The sequence below is a fragment of the Cervus elaphus genome, chromosome 2, assembly GCF_910594005.1.
Source record: "Cervus elaphus chromosome 2, mCerEla1.1, whole genome shotgun sequence".
Lineage (NCBI taxonomy): Eukaryota > Metazoa > Chordata > Mammalia > Artiodactyla > Cervidae > Cervus > Cervus elaphus.
In genome coordinates this window covers 41,741,747-41,764,634 of record NC_057816.1, presented here as the reverse complement: position 1 = coordinate 41,764,634, position 22,888 = coordinate 41,741,747, and positions in this window count along the sequence as shown.

Below are 22,888 nucleotides of genomic sequence, written 5' to 3'. Positions count from 1 at the left end.
GAAGGTATCATTTACAAGGAGAGAGATCATTGCAGCCAGTATCAAAATCAGGTTGTGTACAGTTTTCTTGGTGAGGATGCTATATGGCACAAGGAAGGGAGTCAGGGCTGTCAGCATCTGTCAGACACCCAGGCAAGGAGCAAGAGAGGGACAGAGGTAAGAAAAGCATTCCCTCTGGAGATGACTCTGAGATCAGGGCTTCTTTCTACTGACAGGTAAGGGGAACTGTGTGTCTCTCAGGGTCTGACTTTCCCATAGCGATACAAAAGGGAAGAAGAGCAAGGCAAATCGAGAACTTAACATCATCCAAACAGTAATCAATCATGTTCTTTAGTTGTATTCAGTAATCCTCAGTAACTTAAAAGGAAAGAAGACTTCCTTTGAAGTCTTTTTTGTTTTCGCATACCATTTTCTGAGAGCATTGACTTATAGGCAGTACTGAGAAGTGTCCACTTCTTTACTCCTTCATTCATTTTATATTTGCTAAACACTAACCAGGTGCTCAGTGCTTGGGCTGTGAAAATGAAGGACACCGGTTCTTGCCTTATGATGCAATGGAGAAGCAAATTGAGAAGAGGGATGATTTTAATATAAAATAATACTTTTATTTCATTTTGCCTCATGTGAAGATATGCCTACTTGATTTTTTTCCCCAATTTTTACATCTCCTGACCAGAGAGAAAAGAAAATGGCCCATCTAGCCCAAGCCAGATAAAACCTAGACAAAACTGTGATAAATTTAATTTGCACTCCCCTCTATGAACCAATTGCTATGTCCAGGGGACTAGAATCACTGGGGCAGTTTGAGCCACTAGGTCATTTCTGTGATTGGGGTGGGGACAGAGAAGCTACCAAAGAAACAGGAGAAAGAGTGTTCAGAGGTGCTATTTCCAGGAAATAACTGTGTGATTATTTTGGTTTAGTGGCCAAGTCATGTCCAACTCTTGTGACCCTATGGACCACAGCCTTCCAGGCTCCCCTGTCCATGAAAATCTCCAGGCAAGAATACTGGACTGGGTTGCCAGTATTTCCTTCTCCAGGGGATCTTTCCCATCCAGGGATCAAACCCATGTCTCCTGCATTGCAGATCAATTCTTTACTGACTGAGCCTGCAGAGAAACCCAGTACATCCCCGCATTTGAACTCAGAGTCTTCTAAGGGCAAGAATCTATGTAGGTGCCCCATGAAAGCTAGTTCAAAGACATGAATTTTAAGTTGGGTTTGGCTGAAACCTGGGTGACCATAAACACACCCAATCACAAATAGCAATGTTAGATTCTCTATAAGGAATGGTATTTGGTGTCTGGCAGGCACTAAAATTAACTTATAAAGTAAAATAAAATGCAATTAAAAAAAAATAAAAAATGACTTCCACCTCTGGGAAGATGCAATAGACATACTTCCTATTCCTCTTAGGAATAGGACTTAATAGTACAACAAAAGTCCTATAATTACACTTAAAACAAATATAAGAAGAGAAAACAGACCATCCAGGGATTTTAGGGTTTGAGGACCTACACATCAATGAGTTCCTGAGTTTTCTTTTTGCCTCATCTGTATCTGACAGGGAGGTAGAGAAGATAGCAATTGGACATACAGAGGCAAACAAACAAGTAAATAAACCTCACCCTAAGTCTCACCCCCTCCACAAAACTTAGCTCAAAATGAATCATGGCCATAGATGTAAATATAAAGCTTTTAGAATGAAAACATAGGAGAATACCTCTAGGGTCCAGAGCTAGGCAAATAGTTCTTAGACTTGAAACCAAAACATGATCCATAAAAGGAAAATTTGATAAACTGGGCTTCACAAAAATTTAAAAATTTTACTTTGGAACAGACCCTGTTAAGAAGATAAAAAGACAAGCTAGAGAGAAGTAGAATATATTTGCAACTCACATATTCAACAAGGGACTAGTATCCAGATCATATACGAACTCTGAAAACTCAGTAGCCAATATAGCAAAATGCTAGAAATCCAACTAGACAGGAAAAAAAGACATGGGTATATTTTACCAAATAAGACACAGATGGCAAATAGGCATGTGATAAGGTGTTCAACATCAGTAGCCATAAAATAAGTGCAAATTAAAAGCACTTTGGGTGAAAAAAGTCAATTCTGAAGGACTACATACTATTTGATTCCACTTATATGTAATAGTCTTCAAATGACAAGACTTTAAAAATGATTGGTTGTCCAAAGTATGGAGGAAGTCAGGGTGGGACGGAAGGGGGTGTGGTTATGAAAGGGCAAAACTGGGGATCTTTGTGCTGATGAAAATGTTCTGCAACATGTCAATATCCTGGCTATGATATTGTACTACAGTTTTTTTTGAGTTTAGCACTGAAGGAAACTAGGTAGGGCACTAGGATCTATGTGCATTAACTCTTACAACTGCACATTAATCTGTAATTATTTCAATAAAAAGATTAATAAAGAGCGGGGAGAGAGACGGGGAGAAGGAAGGAAGGAAGAAACAAAAGAAAGAAAGAAAAAGGAAAGAGAGAAAGAAACAGCCATTGGTTCTTCTAAGAAATAACAATATTAATCTATCCTCAGAGCAGAATAACAAACCTCCAGAGAGGTTGAATATAAAAACTGAAGTCTTCCCAAGGGCATGGTCTGGAAGGAAAAATGGCAGCAAGGCTGAAGAGCTGACTTGTTGAAAATAATAAATAATAAAGAATTTTGAATTTTTGGAGGAATCCCACGAGGGAAGCAGTAAAAAGTCAAGGAAATGAAGAAAACAGGGAGAGGCAGAGGGCCACAAGCTTATTGCAAGAGTCTCTCAAAAGGAAATAAGGCCAGAGAGGAATTCCACATGGATGAAGCAACTGAGGAACTGTTATAAAAAAGGATATCTAATAAACAATTTTAGTTATCGTATAACAACACTTCATTTCTCCCAGACACTTGATAGTAACTGTTTTTGTTAGTGTTCCTTTGGGGGTCTAAAGGAGAAATGGTCCCATTCCTTATTTGGGATGATGGAAGGCAGAGAAAAAAAAACTTCCTAAAGTGAGACTTCAATGAGAAGAAAGGTGTGGTAAAAATAGAAAACTGGAATTAGAGGTGATCAGGAAAATAAATCCCCATAGTTTTATAGAAAATCTGAAGTCCCTGGCTACCAGACACATAGTACATAAGATAAGTTTTAAAGCTCCAACCTCCATCCCTACATTTTATAAAAGTTGTCAAAGAAAAAACATCCCAGAAGACAGATGGGGCAGTGGATTTCCTAGTGACAGACAGGTTACAGACTCAGTATGCAACCCGAGTTACAAATTCATATGCTTGATTTAATATGAGTAATTGTTGTTGTTTAGTCACTAAGTTCTGTCTGATTCTTTTGTGACCTCAAGGACTATAGCTTGCCAGGCTCCTCTGTCCATGTGATTTCCCAGGCAAGAATACTGGAGTGGGTTGCCATGCCTTCCTCCAATCCAGGGATCAAACCCACATCTCCTGCATTCGCAGGCAGGTTATTTACCACTAGTCACCAGGGAAGGCCCAACATCAGTAATAGCACTGGTCACATCCTTTAGCATTTACAAGGATGCTCATGTGCCAAGTAGTAAGCTGTGAACTCTCAGCTCTGAGACCACTGTTCTATACTGTTCTTTGCGACGAAAGAACTGGAATTGTGCACACCACCTCCAGCCTTTACCAGCTGGCTCCCTGCTGGGTTCCATTGATAGGAGACCTTAGGAAACTGGAAAACATGAGCAACAGAGAGAGGAGGTGCCCTTTTGCACGTGCTTGTGCTTCCTGCCAGCAATGCTCTGGCCAAGGCTCTTCCCCTTGGCAATGGGAATCTGTTCCTCGTCTCCAGCCTTTTTCCCCCCAGCAACCTCAGAACCAACTTCATCATGTCAAAGACAACAGAACTAACTAGACTGTAGCCCTTCTCAGAAGTCTAGTCCCAACTGTTCTTGGTCTCTTCCTCAAGCATGTAAGGTCTGTTAATACTGATCTCTTCTCATTGTTGCCCCATCCTAAGAGGTAGTAGCTGTTTCCTGCAAAAACTACCTTGGTGTTAGCTCAACGTTCTCTTTTCACCTTTTCTGTTTCATAACATGTTCTTAGCCAAACTCTTACATTAATTTTTTTCAGTGGAAATACTCTATATGTTTTCCTTTTTTTTTTTTTTTTTACTGGTCAGTCCCTGATACTATACTCATATGAATTCTATTCATAAATGGAATATTTTTAAGAGAAGATGTACAAACTAAATGCCTCACTTCCTTTGAGATTGAGATGGACAGCATGCAGAACTCAGAAAGCAATTAGCATTGTCTGGGAGAGCCACTTTAAATTAATCATCTTTTATGATACTATGGAACTTATATTTTCCCAAAGAATGGATTTAGTAGGGACAGTTTTGTCTCTGGGTATAAAATAACACTATTGGGTAGTTTTCCCACCAGGCTACATACGAGGTTAAAACCAAACCATTTATTTGTCTTCTAATCCAGTCTGTTATAATAACATGGAAGAAATTATTTCACTAACAAGTTTACAATGGTCATAGCAAATGGGATGAGGGTTGAGAAGGCCAAAGTTGAGGCTTCAGGTTTTTCTGAAAATGTGCTGTACAGGTAATAAACAGGCACTTAGCATTCATGGATCTCCCCCTCAGTTACTGCAGTTTGTTCTAAGCACAAAGGCATGCAGGATGTAACTGAGATGCACATTCAGATTTCAGTTTAATCTGAGACACCTCTACACACACACTGGATATACTCAAGTGCCTCACTGGATGGCCTAGAGAAGTTATAGATTAATTCATGGAGTTGTTGAAAGGTAACTGGCTACTTAAGAATGAATTTAAAATGAGAAGCAGAGAAGCCTGGATAAGGAAGGTCTTTCAGATAATTCTTCCTGAATTGAAAAATGCCAACCTTGACAGGACTTCATTTTCTGCCATTGGTGTATTAGCTTAATGCTAAAGGGAAATTTGTTTTAAAAAAAACAAAAACTGTACTGCTTTATGTAAACTGAAAAGTCTGGGGTTAGTTCTTCTCTAAGTATAGCTTGATTCAGGGCTCAAATAATGTTAGCTGGATCTGTCTCTTAACTCTGCTTCTTCAGAACTGGTTTGGTTCTCAGTTCTGCACAGAAAATTAAGGATGCTCCACATTTATGGCATCTCATCCCTGTTCAGCAGTTGGGAGAGTCTGTTTTTCTGAGCACTCAAACAGAAGTCCTCAATCTTCTTGGCTCTGGGGAACCTGCCTTGGGACATGAGCCCATCTCAAAACCATTTGATGGCAAGAAGGATGGAATAAGGTGACAAAGATAGTCTGGACCACATGTTGCATTCTTGTGTCCTGTGTATGAAATCAACTTTATCTCAAAAATGACATGGAAGTTGGAAAGAGTGGCTTTCCCAAAGGAGAATGGAGGTATCAGTGTCACAAAAAGATGGAGAGGATTTTAGGCAACATGTTTTTCTCCTATTACAAAGTCACACTGAAGTACCTCTCCTGAGTACTTTTTTATGGCATCTCTGCTTCTGCTCCTCTGCTTTGAAAATGCCCAGCAATTGCCTGACTAGTCAGGATCTTGAGTCAGCTTCTTTCTTCTTGCAGTCATGGAGGGTTCATCTTTATTCTGTGGTGAGCCTCCATAGGTAATGTTTTGAGGGGTGTGTAGCAGGCTGTCATATTGCATTCTTAAGGGCATTGATGAAGCTCTTGAGGAAATGTAATTTAGCTGACCATAGTCTGTGTTCTGTGATTCAACCTCGATGGCTTGACTCCAAATTAAGAAAATGAAAATGCAGTAAGATGGCCTGTCCCTATGTCCCCTAGCTGCTGATTTCAGAATTAGAAATGTCCAATTTGTAAGATCTGAGCAACCCAGACAGTGTGAAGCCTGGGCTTCAGCTGTCCAAAAGGTGCAGTGAGATGATTCAGGCAGTTTTTGCCTATACAGTGGACAACTAGCCATAGCTCTGCTTACACAGAAGGAAGGGGAAAGAAAAAGGGCTGAAAATGGGACCTAAATGCTTATATTACACATGGGAAACCAGGCTGTAGGGAAACTGGTCACCTGTACTTTTCACAGCAGGCTAGTAATACCAGGATCCAAGAGAGAAGCATCTTACTATTCTGGGCCACAACCCATTAAAGAAACTAAAGGAAGCAGAGGGTAGCTTTGGTGAGATGGTAGGAGGAGCCCATAGCAACAGCCTGGCTATTCTGGTCAAGTAGCTCAGCGAGCTGGGCCTCCCAATCCAGACAAAGTAGAAACTCTTTGCACAAATCTCTTTCTAAGATGCCTTGCAAATTCCACATTCCAAGTTTGTCCCTTTCTTCTGATGGTGTCAAACTCTGTCCCCAAGAGAGTTCAATCACTGCCATCCAGCCTGAATCTCTTTCTCAGCAAATATTCCCTGTTCATGGTCATAGCTGATATGCCCAGTGTGGACACTGGATCCCAACCTAGGAGCCTGGAATTGGGACCTGGGAACAGGGAAAGTGAGCAGTTTGGCCTTGAGGAGCTGAGCTGAAGGGTCTCCTCCTTGTTCAGATTTTCTTGATGGTCTAGTTGTATAACAAGGCACAGCACTCCCATTTTCCCCCACCACTCCCTCTCCCACCACCTCTGCACATTATCCAAATGTCCCTCCTTTCCTTCTTTACTTTCCTGCCTCTTTTGCCTACAATGGAGGTGCTGCTTCTTTAATCACAGAACACATATACACTTCAGATTTGCTCTCACTCAAGTTTTAAAAACACAACGCAGCAAGAATTAGAGAGGTGTGCTATGTACTAGCTAATGAAAAGCTTACAGACATCAAAAGTCCTTCATACACTTGTTACTTTAACACATGCATTCCCTCTGAATCATCGAAGCTAACAGAAGAGACTGATACCATGGGTGATCCAAGTAGAATTCTGGTTTGGCTTTGAAAATTGAGCTGCTCTGACATTTGAATACTGGAGCGCCTGGAGTTCAGGGAATTCACAGCAGGGAAGCAACCATATGGCACCTGGTGGCCAGTGGTCTCTGAAATAAAGAGTGATTTCTCAATCCCACCTCCTGCTAAATGCCTCCTTGCTCTGAATCCTCTGCCGGCGATGAGCAGACAGGCCTCCCACCCTACTAGCTACACCCTCTCATCTTAGGTGGTGCTCTTTCTCCTCATACTTTAAGACGGTCAGCAGATATAACAGAAAGAGAAAACCCAAACCACCTTCTATTTTTCCTCCTTCTTTCCCCCTTTTCCTTAGAAGAATACATTAAATTCTCCTTGGGAGGACAGAGTTCAACGACGCTTAGAATATTACTCCTGTCTTTAAAGACTTGGCTTGGCTTACTATCCATTGGATGGTTTAAGAATGAAAATTATACTGTATAGCACAGGGATCTATGGTCAACATGGGACCCCATGAATCGCAGCACGCCAGGCCTCCCTGTCCATCACCAACTCCCGGAGTTTATTCAAACTCATGCCCATTGAGTCGGTGATGCCATCCAGCCATCTCATCCTCTGTCGTCCCCTTCTCCTCCTGCCCCCAATCCCTCCCAGCATCAGGGTCTTTTCCAATGAGTCAACTCTTCGCATCAGGTGGCCAAAGTATTGGAGTTTCAGCTTCAGCATCAGTCCTTCCAATGAACACCCAGGACTGATCTCCTTCAGGATGGACTGGTTGAATCTCCTTGAAGTCCAAGGGACTCTCAAGAGTCTTCTCCAACACCACAGTTCAAAAGCATCAATTTTTCAGTGCTCAGCTTTCTTCACAGTCCAACTCTCACATCCATAAATGACCACTGGAAAAACCACAGCCTTGACTAGATGGACCTTTGTTGGCAAAGTAATGTCTCTGCTTTTTAATATGCTCTCTAGTTTCATCATAACTTTCCTTCCAAGGAGTAAGCATCTTTTAGTTTCATGGCTGCAATCACCATCTGCAGTGACTTTGGAGCCCAAAAAATTAAAGTCTGACACTGCTTCCACTATTTCCCCATCTATTTCCCACGAAGTGATGGGACCAGATGCCATGATCTTAGTTTTCTGAATGTTGAGCTTTAAGCCAACTTTTTCACTCTCCTCTTTCACTTTCATCAAGAGGCTTTCTAGTTCCTCTTCACTTTCTGCCGTAAGGGTGGTGTCATCTGCATATCTGAGGTTATTGATATTTCTTCCAGCAATCTTGATTCCAGCTTGTGCTTCTTCCAGCCCAGAGTTTCTCATGATGTACTCTGCATATAGGTTCAATAAGCAGGGTGACAATATACAGCCTTGACGTACTCCTTTTCCTATTTGGAACCATATGGCTAAATCACCTTGCTGTGCACTTAAAACCTTGTAAGTCAAATATATTTCAATAAAATATGTATATAAAGAACAAATAAAAGAAAAATAAATACATATATAAAACAAGAAAATTAAATAAAACTATACCTAAAATAATTTTCTGAATGATCATTTAAAATGATAATTCGAATGATTATTTGAAAAAGTTAAGTAACTTGTCCAAGGCTGCACAGCACAGTAAAGGAGCAGCAGAAAGTGGTTTAAGGACAGATGTATGTGCTAGTTGCTCAGTCGTGTCCGACTCTTTGAGACCCCAGGGACTGAAGCCTGCCAGGCTCCCCTGTCCATGGAATTCTCCAGGCAAGGATACTCGAGTGGGTTGCCACTCCCTTCTCCAGGGGATCTTCCCAACCCAGGGGTCAAACCCCAGTCTTTTATGTTTCCTGCATCAGCAGGAGGATTCTTTACCACTGGGAAGTCCCATGGACAGATGAGATTCAACTCCTAATTTCATGGACACCTAAAATTCAACTCCCATTCTAGCTGGTTTAAATAATTATATTGTATCCACACAAAGGAAGCAAGTAAGGCCTTTAAAAGATTGAGATAAACTTATGTATATGAAAATATGCCCAGGTTGTATTGCTAAAACAGGTTACAATATAGTGTATGGCATTATGTTTTCAATCAACTTACAAGTACATTTTTGTACCAGTGTAGAAAGAAATCGGAAAAAAGCCTATCACACTATTAAAAGTGGTTACCTCTGCAGGAAGAATTGGATAAGTAGGGATGAGGAGCTTTTACTCTTTATCTTATAGCGTTCAAATGTAGCAAAGAAATGAGGGATGTTTTGTTGTTGTTGTTCTCATTTTCATATTAATAAATTGAGTGTTTTTCCAACTGTGGTCCTATTTTCTGAAAAAATTTTAAAGCAAATTTATCTAAACACCTTTTCGTCACTTCTAAGTTTCTAACATTGATAGTGTTTTAATGAACTGGAGAAGTGTTTTATATTCTGGTGTGTTTTATTTTTTATTTTTTTGCTCACTTAAAAAAATTTTAGGCAGTTTGTCTTGATGACATCTACTTTAAGTGTTTATTTTAAATTATGTTAATTTGTATTAGATTTAACTAGATTTAAATACACTTAATGTCCTCAAGTTAAAAGAACTCTGTATCACTGGGGAGATAGGATTCAAAAGAACTTTCAAACCTGTACCTTATTTGATCAGGTGAAGTGACCCTCTACAATAGCTTTCATTTCATATAAACTAGCCTTCAGCTGTAGACTGCAGACTGCATGTGTGCTCAGGAGTGTCCAGCTCTTTGGGACTATGGACTGTAGCCTGCCAGGCTACTCTGTCCATGAGATTCTCCAGGCAAGAATACTGGAGTGGGGTGCCATTTCCTTCTCCAGGGGATCTTCCCGACTCAGGGATCTAACCCTCATTTCCCGTGTCTCCTGCAATTGCAGGCAGGCTCTTTACCTCTGAGCCACCGAGGAAGCAGTCTTGAAAAGAATTGATTTACATAATTTTTAAAAGTTAATACAATTTTTGGAGCAATTTTAGGTTCATAGCAAAATTGAGGGGAAGGTATAGAGATACTCTGTATGCATGCATGCACGCTAAGTTGCCTCAGTGGTGTCCGACTCTGTGCGACCCTATGGATAGCAGCCCTCCAGGCTCCTCTGTCCATAGGATTCTCCAAGCAAGAATACTGGAGAGGGTTGCCATTTCCTTTTTAGGCAAACTAGTTTTTATCAAAATGACTTTACTCAAAGTATAACATTTAAAATAAAAAAATGCTACCACTACCACTAATTAATACTTATAGAAAACTTACTTGCCAGGTATAACTTGAGTATATCACAAGTATTAACTCATTTAAACCCCGTTACAAAACTATGATACTTCCTCTTATAACCCTCATATTGCAGCTCAAAAAAGAAGCACAGAAAAGTTAAGTGGCTTGCCACAACACAAGAGCAATAGCGAGTAAAGGATAGATGAGATCATTCATAGATTTATGAACCAGGAACTACTAGAAACTAAGGAACAGACTGCCTACCCCTGGAAAACTGGGAAGGCTTCTAACATTGGGTGCAGTGTTGTATGTACCACATGAGCAATACTATTAAGAGATGAGCAAATAAATTAGCTATTTAGGCAAAGGAAGCAATTCCATTTAGAGAACTCCAGTGGAAAAAGACAGGTAAGCAGCTCACTTTCGGATAAAAACTAAAATACAATATTATGGGTACTTTTGAAAAGAAAAAAATTATTTATAGTCTGACACCCTCAAAACAAAAGTGATTCTCAACTTACATTTCTCAAGCCTATACTAGAAGACCCGCTCTGTGAGTGCTCTCTTCTAGGTGCTGGTATGTAAAGATCTAATCCACATAATCCCCACTTGCTCAGTCTAGAGATAGGGAGTTGAGAATATTAAGTATATTGTCTATTCACATCCAAATTGTGTTTTTAGGGGGAAGCCTCTTTCTGAGTAATAACCACCTGTAGTTGTTCTTTATAAGTCTCCTTGGATAGATAGAAAATACGCAGGATAACAGCTGGGCCAGTATAGCCGAGATCTGTCTGTACTTTATCATTCAGATGGACGTGCACATGTCATCATATTATTTATCTCATTTCTTCTGAGCAAACTCTCAGCACTGCGGGAACCACCTCCTCTACTGATGATACCACTGTTGGTATTCTAGAGTTGATTCAAGTAGGCCAGGAAAGGCTCCCAGGGGAAACAGATGAAGCTGTGTAAATGCAGCCTGCTTGTTAAGAGTTGCAGCTCATCAGTGGGATCAGCCTGGGCATTGATGGATGACTGCTTTGTTATAGACTGGCTGGTCAAGCCCCTGAGGAAGCCCACCCTTTGTTTATCACCATGTAAAAAAGCCCCACTCTTCAGTGGCACCAGCTGAGGCTGTCGCCTGCCAGATCAGCCTGCTTCTCCTAATTCTCATTTAGACTGATCTACAATAACTTAGCAACTGTCTCATGTACTTGGGTTTCACTACATGATTTCAGGGGCTAAACTTGCTATTCTTTGGAACTAAAAGGTTGTTACTGTCCCACGAAAAGATGCCGGGCTTCTTGGCCTCCGGAGGAGAAGAATTCAATCCGGGGCCAGAGACGAGGCTTGATCACTCAGAGCTTTTGTGCAATAACGTTTTATTAAAGTATAAAAGGGATACAGAAAGCTTCTGACAGAGATATCAGAAGGGGGCAGAAAGAGTACCTACCCCCTTGCTAGTGTTAGCAGTGGAGTTACATACACTCCAATTAATTATTACAATGAATCAAAAGAATGTCTCAAGTTTGTGAAAATTTTACCAGACCTACTCCCACAATTTACATTTTAGGATAACAAGATTAGAATTTAACAATTGAAAAGTCCTCCAGACCCACTCCCATAATATACATTCTAAAATATCAGGATTAGTCAGAAGGTTTTCAGGAAGGAGAAACTGTCCTCCAGCTGGACACACTGTTGTATAATCCCTAGTACAGAGTTTAAACTGAGTTGTGTAACTGACTAAGACTAAGGAATGCAGAGGGAAAAAATGTTTGTCCTTTTCTCCTCCTTGAGAATTCCAGAGCCCCAATCTCCTCTTCAGGAGCCCCAGACCCCTTTCTCCTCCTTGGGGACCCTGAACTGCTTATCAATCTGTCTAGGAACTGACTCTCTCAGGACTGAGGAGGCAGGAAAAATAATAGGATTTTATTTATTTAGAATTAAAGTTGGACAATTCTTCCGAGATGGTTTAGGTTAACTAGTCTTCTGATTTCACAGATGAGGGTCAGAAAGGCTAGCTGACTTTCTGAGGTCATACAGCTGGCTGTGAACTGAGCTGGCACTAATCATGATTTCTTCGCTTCAAGGCCAGCACAGTCCCACTACATTTTAACTGATAATAATCTAGTGACATTTTGTGATTTTTTTAAATGTTAGGGGATGCAATAACTTTTTTGAAATTTCAATCAGGAATATTGGTTTGGGACTTTTGAAACAGGCAGGAGAGAAATTAGGCTGAGAGGGACCTGAGGATGGAAACATGAGGTGGGCATCATGACAGCAAAAGGGGCTAGTGGAGATTCTCTCATTGTTTGGCTCTGTCTACTAATATCCATGGACAGAGAATTCTATTTTAAAAGCCAAGTGTAGGTCATAGCTCAACAAAGTGGCTTCATCTCTGTGCCGTGTTAAGCATATATGAGTAGGGTCTGAATAGGAGAAGTGTGGGGCATTCTGACATGAACTCTTCTCTTCTGCTTCTTATAAGGTCTAACACAATTACTGTTCTGTCCATAAAATCGTCCTGTTCACAGGATGGCAAATATCGATATTAAAAGAGATAGTTCAGTTCAGTTCAGTCCCTCAGTCGTGTCTGACTCTTTGCCACCCCATAAATCGCAGCACGCCAGGCCTCCCTGTCCATCACCAACTCCCGGAGTTTGCTCAAACCCATGTCCATCGAGTCAGTGATGCCATCCTGCCATCTCATCCTCTGTCATCCCCCTTTCCTCCTGCCCCCAATCCCTCCCAGCATCAGGGTCTTTTCCAAAGAATCAACTCTTCGCATGAGGTGGCCAAAGTATTGGAGTTTCAGCTTCAGCGTCAGTCCTTCCAATGAACACCCAGGACTGATCTCCTTTAGGATGGACTGAAGTACATGAAGTACATGTCAAATAAATGTGGAAAGTCCTTCCAGGTCACTCCAGACAGATGAATGCATTAAACTTTGCTTCAATACTAGTGATAGAAAGTGGATTACTTATAGAGACAGCCAATCCCACAACTAGATAACTTAATAGGAAGAACTATGACCTTCCTTAATACTGTCATCTGCTTCCAGTGACATTTACCCATTGGTTCCCTCAAGGGATGTAGGACTACCCTGAGGGACTCCTAGACTAATCAACTCCGCCTTTGGCTCCCTTTGCCCTGTAACTAGCCAAGATCTTCTCTGCTTGGTGCCTTCTCTCTCTGGATGTCTTTGTAAACAAATATTTACTGTACAATTATTCTATGCCTAGATTGCACTAAAAGCTGGCCAGATAAGAGTCTTTTCATAACACAGATACTGAGAAAAATAACAGGGACGAACATCACAAAACGGAAACAGGGAGGAATGAACAAATACATCTAGTATCTAGTGCATGGTGGCTGCTTAATAAGTATTTGTATAAAAAAAATAAGTACCTGATGTTAACATTGAGGCGAGAGTAATTAGAGACACTTTGGGAATGAGTTGGCATTTGAATTAAACCTATGAAAACTAAACACTTATGGACTTTACCACTTAAGCGGTACCAATCTGAACTCAATAGTGCATCGAGAAGGATACAGCAGAGCCACGTATGGTGCAGGAGTTACATCCCCGTCTTCTGGTTTACAAGGGTTGCCAGCGGGAGAGATGAACCGCCAGCAAGAGCAGGCCCCGTGGGTTTTCCTGCCTTCAGGGCTTCACGGTCCCCACAGCCTTGGCACAGTCCCCTCAGCCCATTCCTCTCCACCACCTCAGGTGCACAGGCTTGCTAAGGAAGTGGAAAGCTTCAACTTTCCTCCCCTGAGCTGTGACTCCGGGCCAGGAGTGGACTGGCAGCTGCTGCAAGTTGCTGAATGGGCTCGCTGACAAACGGACTTGGCGCTGACACCCACGCTGGCTAGGCGCGCCTCCCAGACCACAGGTAGCGACTACCCTGCCGCGGACCCTGGTATGCCGGCTGCTGCCCAGGGGTACTACGAAGCCTGTGATTGGCTGAAGCGGGAGAGGACGCGGTGGCGCGGGGGCTGCCGGGAGTGGCGGAGGTGCGGTCCACGTGAGCATGCTGGCGTCTATGGCGCGGGTGCTGCCGGGAGTGGCGGAGGTGCGGTCCACGTGAGCATGCTGGCGTCTATGGCGCGGGTGCTGCCGGGAGTGGCGGAGGTGCGGTCCACGTGAGCATGCTGGCGTCTGTGGCGCGGGTGCTGCCGGGAGTGGGGGAAGTTCACAGGCGCGGTCCATGTGAGCTTGCTGGAGTCTGGTACCCATTCCGGTTCCTTTGCTGGTACTGCGCTGCGGAGGGTCGCCCCCGGGCGAGCCTCCCCAAATGAGACTTCCAAAAAAACCTTTCCACTCCACCGTCTCCCCGGCCTGCTTAATGCACGTACTGGCCAAGGCGTGCAGCGCAGGCCTCAGGGAAAGCTGGCGTTGCCAGGCGGCCCCGACCTGGAAAAACCCGGGGGGCCTGACGGTGGGGCGGCTGCAGGGACAGTTTCAAATGCTGCAGCAGGTTCATCACAGAGTTCTTGAGATGGCCGTGGAGCCCGGCTCTGCGAACCCACATGAACTTCCACAACAACCTGGTGGTATGAAGGTAGGTGGCGCGGGGCGGAGGACGCAGGGGAAGGGAAGATGGCGTGGGGCTCAGGGCCGGTCACAGGGGCCAGGGAGAGGGGCTTCGGTGGCTGAGAGGGCTAGTGGGGAGGGTGAGAGGCGGCTGGTGAGTGGGAGAAGAGGGCAAGAAGGAACATTTTCTTCTGTAGCTCAGTTTTAGCCATGTGGTGCAGCCAGGGCCCTTGTATCTTGCTTTGGCAGAAGGGCAAAAAAGGAAAAACAAATGGGTGAGCTCTGAAGTAGCCCACAGTACTGATTCATAGGTCGTTATAAAACATTTGGCCCTTCTTCCCTACACACTTTCTATAACCACAGGTTAAAGATAAGATCCTGAGGAGACCACTGGGAGACAAGAAAGACAAATGTAAAACCTTAGTATAGTTGATAACACTGTTATCAGGTAATTGAAAATTGCTGAGAGAGTAGTACTTAAATTTCCTTGCCAAAAAAAAAAAAAAGTAAATATGCGAGGTGATGGATGTGTTAATTAACTCAATGGGGAAATTCTTTCAGGATGTACCTATATAATAGATCGTCACATTATACACTTTAAATAACATAACTGTCAGCTGCACCTCAATAAAGTTTGAAAACATTTTTAGTCAGTCTTAGGATCAACAGGAAATGTTCGTTTGTCATACATGCACACGTATACATATGTACACATGTACATATGCATACATGCACATATACAGATCCATTTGTATACATGAGGAGGGCAGAATAGTGCAGCGGAAATAGTTCTTGGAGTAAGGTAGACATTGGTTTGAATCCTATCTGGACCCCTTACGACCTATTTGACCCAAGGTGGTCCATTGACGTTTATAAATCTTTGTTGCCTTGGTGGTAAATATAGGTAAAATCTTTTTCCCCTCCAAGATGGAGGAAAGACTTGCCCTCACCTCAAAAATCTGTTGCCTGATAGAGTATGGGGAATGCCCCTTGCCGTGGATACATCATGTTAATAAGCTCCTCGACCAGTATTGTGCTGTCAAGGCTCACTTTCTGTGAGAGATGTGCCCAACAGGAAAAGGCCCACCAGTTAATGTTACAATTTATGACTTCAGAAGACGGTTTGGCAAACCAATTCACATTTCCTCATAAGTGTTACTCCAGCTGAGATCTTTTTTAAGTGATTGGAGTTTGCTTTTTGAGTTCAAGGCTGTGTCTTGTTTATCGTTGTATGTCTTTAAGTGTCCTGCACTTGCAAAACTGTTTTCACCCAGCAGGTGCTCTGCAAGTGTTTATGGAGCAATGAAGGTCAGTGTGATAAGGAAAAGGGGCACAGGCATGTGTATTTTTTTTTATCTCTGCTTTTTATTTTATTTTATTTTTTTCCATTTATTTTTATTAGTTGGAGGCTAATTACTTTACAGTATTGTAGTGGTTTTTGCCATACACTGACATGAACCAGCTATGGATTTACATGTATTCCCGATCCCGATCCCCCCTCCCACCTCCCTTCCCACCCCATCCCTCTGGGTCTTCCCAGTGCACAAGGCCTGAGCACTTGTCTCATGCATCCAACCTGGACTGGTGATATGTTTCACACTTGATAATATACATGTTTTGATGCTGTTCTCTCAAAACATCGCACCCTCGCCATCTCCCACAGAGTCCAAAAGTCTGTTCTGTCTCTTTTTCTGTTTTGCATATAGGGTTATCGTTACCATCTTTCTAAATTCCATATATATGCGTTAGTATACTGTATTGGTCTTTATCTTTCTGGCTTACTTCACTCTGTATAATGGGCTCCAGTTTCATCCATCTCATTAGAACTGATTCAAATGAATTCTTTTTAATGGCTGAGTAATATTCCATTGTGTATATGTACCACAGCTTCCTTATCCGTTCGTCTGCTGATGGGCATCTAGGTTGCTTCCCTGTCCTGGCTATTATAAACAGTGCTGTGATGAACATTGGGGTGCACGTGTCACCGTCAGATCTGGTTTCCTTGGTGTGTAAGGCATGTGTATTTTGAACTCAAATACATATTCTGACACTTGCCAGGGGACTGGGCAGTTTAACCTCCCAAACTTACCTTTCCCCATCAGTCAAATAAGTCAGTGTCAGAGGATTAATTAAAATACATTACTAAAGAATTTACAGCAATGCCAGGCATCTCATTTAGGATGAAAGTGTGTGTATATGTATCCTTAGCTCTTCGGGATGAAAGAAGGCCTTGAGATGTTTTGTTTTATTGCTTTTGCATCTCTCTGATCTTCAGTCACTCTCTGACCTGGAGAGGTGGACATGATAAGAAGTGCCAGCCACAGTCTTTGCAAAAGTTTGCTATTTCCTCTGGGGTTGTGATTCCTCAACTGCAAAACTGTGATGCAGAAGCTAACTTCACAGCGTCACCAGGAGAATTAAAGTAGATGGCAGCTGTGCAGTGATTTCCTCAAAGCATGGTAGCAGTGATTATTATTGCTGTCATTAAGTGTATCTATGGCACCAAGTGGTCTCTTTCCTGTTACAACACCAGAATTGTTGGTTTGCATGAGAAATATTATTGGTGTCTTTTAAAAACTTATGGCTTTAGGCTGCCGAAAAGCCACCACTGTTACAAACCTCATGCACATACACACACACACACAGAATTAATTGATTTTTATGTATTGGAGCAAGATTCAAATATCTTATATTCTCTTTGCTTGTTAAGATGCTCCCACTAATGAGTTAAGAGCAAAATAAATGAGATTATACTTATTTTGAGAAAAAGAGAAATAAAATAGATTATTTCTAACTCAAGTATCAGAATCTAAGAAAGATTTTTAAAGTACCTTGTTTCCTCTATACTCTGGAAAATAGAAAAAAGGACAATCCTCTTGATGAATGTATTTCCTTTTCTAGGGTTTCAGTTTAGCTACAACATTTGAGAGTGCCACCCTCTCCTTTTCTTTCATCCTCAAAGGCAATAATATGAGTACTAATATTCATAATATAGCAAATATCACTACTTCCATCTCCCTAGCCTAAGACTGCTATCTCTAAATATCATGTAAGATTAGTCACTGTTGTTTTGTTATTTATTTATGTTGTCTGGGAGGGGAACAGTTATAGCAGTGGTGAGTTGTTATCATACACATGTCAAAGTCAAAATTAGTCAGCCAGTCTCATAATAGTCATGACTTTTCTTTCTCTTTTTTTCTCCCATCCCTACTTTCATCCCCCCTTTCTCCCTTCATTTCTCTCTTCCCAGTTTCCCTTATTTTCCCCTCCCTCCCTGTGTCACTTCCTTCTTTCCTTTCTTTTTTCTCTCCTGGTCCCTCTCTCTTTTCCCCCCCTTTCTCCATTTTCTCCTTCTATCCCATCATCATCCTTCCTTCCTTTCTCTTTTCTTTAATCTATGTACTGAATGTGACCATAATTCAGCCACTCTATAAGGTTATTATACAAGGTGAACAACAAGATGAATAATCACCAAAATTTCATATTCCTCAAACCTTATATTGACAATTTGCTCAGTGCTTTTGTTGTGTACAGAGAATTTTTGCTCCTTCATTCTCAGAGTGAAAGAAATCTCTGTAAGGTAGACACAATTATCTTGAGACTCAGAAAGTTTGAATGATTTGAATATTTAATAAGAATATGACAAGGGGATTAAGATTTGCTTTTTATCAAAAAGGTGAAAAGATACAAATAGGGAGATTTCTGTGCTTGGGCACTCTCCATGAAATAGTGGATAAAAAGTGGGAGAAGCAAGAAATTTCCATCACTAAAACAAGCACTTGCTCCCTAGGAATTGTCCTGTACTAAAATATTTAAAATAGGCAACTTAAAAAAAAAAAAAAGAATAAATGTGAAATTAAGATGGTCCCAGAAACAATAGAATTCTCCTCTGTAGAGGCTGTGTGCTGTGGGGGTGGATGACAGATTTACCCGTATATGCATTCTACTTTTGAGGCTGCACAATCTGTCTCGCTAATGCAATATAATTACCATCTAAAGTGACACAGTGCATGAAGCATCTTGGCACAGAAGTGGGGTTTATTGTGTTCTGGAAATATTTACAGTCGTGTAAGTTAGATACTGTCATGAAACTAGTCCAAAATACTGCTTAAAATGTTTAAGACATTCTCTTTAGAACGGAGGATACAGGTGCTTTTGAGAACTGTTGTGTCTGAAGTAGCAGCTACCCTTTGTTGCCTTGCTCTTTCCTCGTGGCTGGCAGAATTCTGACTTCCCTCAGGTTCAGCCCTGGGCTTTTGTGCTTAAGTGGCCTCAGAGACTGGGTTATCTCTTCAGTAGTTTTTATGGAAGGTGCTGCTTCAAAAATGGAATTTATCATGATGTAGTAAGCTTGCTGCTACCTGAGAAAAAGAAGGATATGCTAACCAATTTTTAGTTCAGTTATTCATATAAATATTTACTGAGGGCTTACCTTGTGTAGGGACTTCTGAAGTGGCTCAGACAGTAAAGCATCTGCCTACAATGTGAGAGACCTGGGTTCGATCCCTGGGTCGGAAGGATCCCCTGGAGAAGGAAATGGCTACCCACTTCAGTACTCTTGCTTGGGAAATCCCATGGACGGAGGAGCCTGGTAGGCTACAGTCCACAGGGTTGCAAAGAGTCGGACACGACTGAGAGACTTCACTTTCACTACCTTGTGTAGACATGTACTAGGGCCCAAGGATACAGGAAAAAAGTCAGAAGGCATGAATAGCACAGAAAGAGTGAATATGTATGTATATAAAATATAGGTATACCACTACTACTTTTTTACACAGCAGCATAAATATATATATACACATATACATACACACATACATACACATACATATATGATGTGTTTTAACACTGTGTTAAAGCAGAGCCTTAAGAGCATGTGTAACCTTACCGTGGCTTTAGGAACAAGATGGTTTTAGGATGAGAAATGAGAGGCCACTTTAGGGATAGCAGATAGGTACCATCCTCTCTGGAAACTCTTTATAAATTAGTAGTACTGGAAGTATGAAGTGAAAAAGGATCAAGGGATTATATAGATTGCTCTCCCAAACAAGGTCGAATAATAACTATATTTAGTTTTTTGACTAAAAAAAAAAAGACAAAGCATAAGAAAAATAGTTCTGAAGAAGGGAATATCTGGCCGTGAGGAGCGAGGGCCATAAGAGACTGGTTACAAATGAGATTAGCTCTCTCATTGCTCAGCTCTCTATCCTGAGAGAGTGTTCAGGTAAAGACATAGGGGAGAGGGAAACCCAGGCAACAGTTTCCCTGACATGAGAAAGAAGAGCTGGGGAAGCACGGCTGAGAAGAATTTGCCGGACAGAATACTGGAGATGATTGAGCTGTATGGAATGAAAACTGCAGAGTTCCGCAGGAGGATCCACCAGAGTATTCAACTGACTGCTAATCAGTACACACAGATGAAAAACTCTCCAGGCCATAGCACTAAGATAATACCTAAAAAGATAATAGGAAATAGTGCCTTAACCTCATAGGATTATGAAGAGTGACATCATCCAGAGTGGAAAAGCCTTATAATTCAAAGGATATCAGTTAAAGTACAGTGAATGGTTTTGGTTCAATAACAGTAAAAGAGTAGCCCAAGATTAAACACTGCTTAGACTCCATCTAACAAACTCTAAAAGCAAAATCTGAAAGGATCCAACTATTTGAAGTAGCTTTAATCATGACCCAGAAAAAAATTCAAAATTGTGTTTAGTAATAGAAAAGTATCTATCTCCTGACAAGGTAAAATATACAATGTCCAGCATCCAGTAAAAAATTACCAGCATGCAAAAAAACAAGGAACTGATACTCATAGTGAGGATAAAAGTCAATTGAAACTGACAACAGATGTAGTGCAGATAATAGATGAGTAGACAAGGACATTAAAGCGGTTAATATAATTTCATTCTACAAGTTCAGGTAGCTCAAAGATGAATTGCATGTCTTAAGCATGGAAAGCAAACCTTTAAAAATGAAGTCTGCAATGCCTCAGTGTTTGGCATATAAGCATACTGGATGGGGTTAATGGCCAATGGATATTGCATAAAATTAGTGAACTTGATTACATACCAATTGAAACTATCCAGACTCAAACATACAGAAAAAAAGCTGAAAAAAAGAAAATAGAATGATACATCAGCTGAAAGGGGGGCAGTTACATAAAATTAGTGTTCCTGGAGGGAAGAAAATATTTGAAGAAATAATGATATAAATTTTCCAACTTTATAAAAATTATTACTTATTCAAAAAGCTCAAAAAACCACAGGCACAAAAACATGAGGAACTTCACCAGAGGGCATGATAATCAAATTTTTTATAATGAGAGAAAAAATCTGAGACACAGACATTACCTAAACAATAAATTATATACAAGGAAATAGAGAAAAGGATACCACTAAATTTCTTGACATGAAAAAAAAACTTCAGAAGCTTTAAGAAATGTAATTGAATCATTAAAGTATGGAAAGAAAAGAAAAAAAAAACTGTGAATTCACAATTTTTTACCCAATAAAATTATTTCTCAGAAACAAAAACACATTTGCAGATGAGGAAGAGTAGGAAAAGCCCATTATCAGAAGACTTATGCAGTGAAGCCCTTTAAAGGAAATCCTTCAAGCAGAAGGACAGTGATATCAGATAGAAATTGTGCCTATACAAAGGATTGACAGTCACTAGAAATGATAAATAATATGTAAACATGGTGATTATGTATTAAAATATATTTAATATTTAAAGCAAAAATGATAATATATTGTGAGGCTATACCATATGCAAAAGTAAACTGTATGACAACTATATAACTGGTTGGGAAGGAGAAATGGAAACATAGTGTTATGTATTTCTTTTATTATCAGCGAAGTTGTATGATATCACTTAAATACAGACTATGATACATTAACGATGTGTAGTATGTACCCTAAAGCAACCACTACAAGGACACAACAGAATTATAGCCAACAAGGAGAAAAACCTGGAATCATAAAAAAAATAACATAAAAAACCCACTTACAGAGAGGGCAGGAACAAAACAAAAAGAACAATTGGAATAAGTTAAAAAACATCATGGTGGTAAATTTAAAACCAACCACATCAATTATCACATCAAATGTAAGTGTGTTAACTCCTGAATTAAAGATAGCAGTTGAAAAACTGGGTTTCGAAATAACAGAAAACAAGGTTCAACTACACATTACCTCAAGATACACACTTCAGTTATAAAAACAAAAACAGTTTAAAAGGAAAGCACAGGGTCAGACGTACCAGACTGCCACTAATCAGAGAAAACTTGAATGACTGTATTGATATCAAATAATTCATAGTAAAGAATATTACTAGGGATGTAGGGAGTCATTTTATAATGTAATGGTAGTCATTAAATCTAATGGTACATAATAATTCTAGATGTTTATGCTAATAACAAATTTCAAAATTCTTGGCAAAAAAAACTGATAAAATTGCAAGGAGAAATTAAGAAGATCTACAAATAAATTGGACATTTCAATACTCTTCCATAAATAATTGGTATAACAACTAGACACAAAATCAGTAGGGGTATAAAAGACTTGAAAAACACTGTAAACCAACTTGAACTACTTGACAAGGTCACAAAAGTGTGTGAACTGTTAGAGAACTAAAAAATAGTTGTCCTGAATAAAAAACAAAACAAACTTTAAGAAAGCTCAGAAAAGCAGTTTAATGAGCCCAGTAATAAAATTAATGAACAGAAGGAATACTTTATAAAAGAGATTGAAGCTGTAATAAAGAACTAAATAGAAATTTTAAAGCTGAAGAGCTCAATAAATGAGATGAAGAATGCAATAGAAAGCGTTGGAAATTGAGCAGACCATATGGAAGAGAGAATTAGCAAGCTCAAAAATAGAAATCTAGAAATGATTCAGGTAGAAGGGGAGAGATTTTTTTCAAAATGAAGAAATTCTGTGAGAACAATCTGATTCCATCAGGAAAAGCAACATAAGGTTAATGAGTATCCCCCAAATGGAAGAAAGGGAGAAGGGAGAAGTGAGTTTATTTGAAAAAATAATAGCTGAGAACTTCTCAGCCATGGGGAAGGTACTGGACAAACAATTCCACAAAGCTAAGAGAACATCTAATTGTCTCAATGTCAAAAGACCTTTTTCCAAAACACTTTATATTAGAACTGTCAAAAATCAATGTTAAAGAAGAAAAGTCATTGATAAGCAATTTTGAAGACAGCCAGAGGAAGAAAGACAGCAACCTACAAAGGAACACCCATCAGGCTATGATG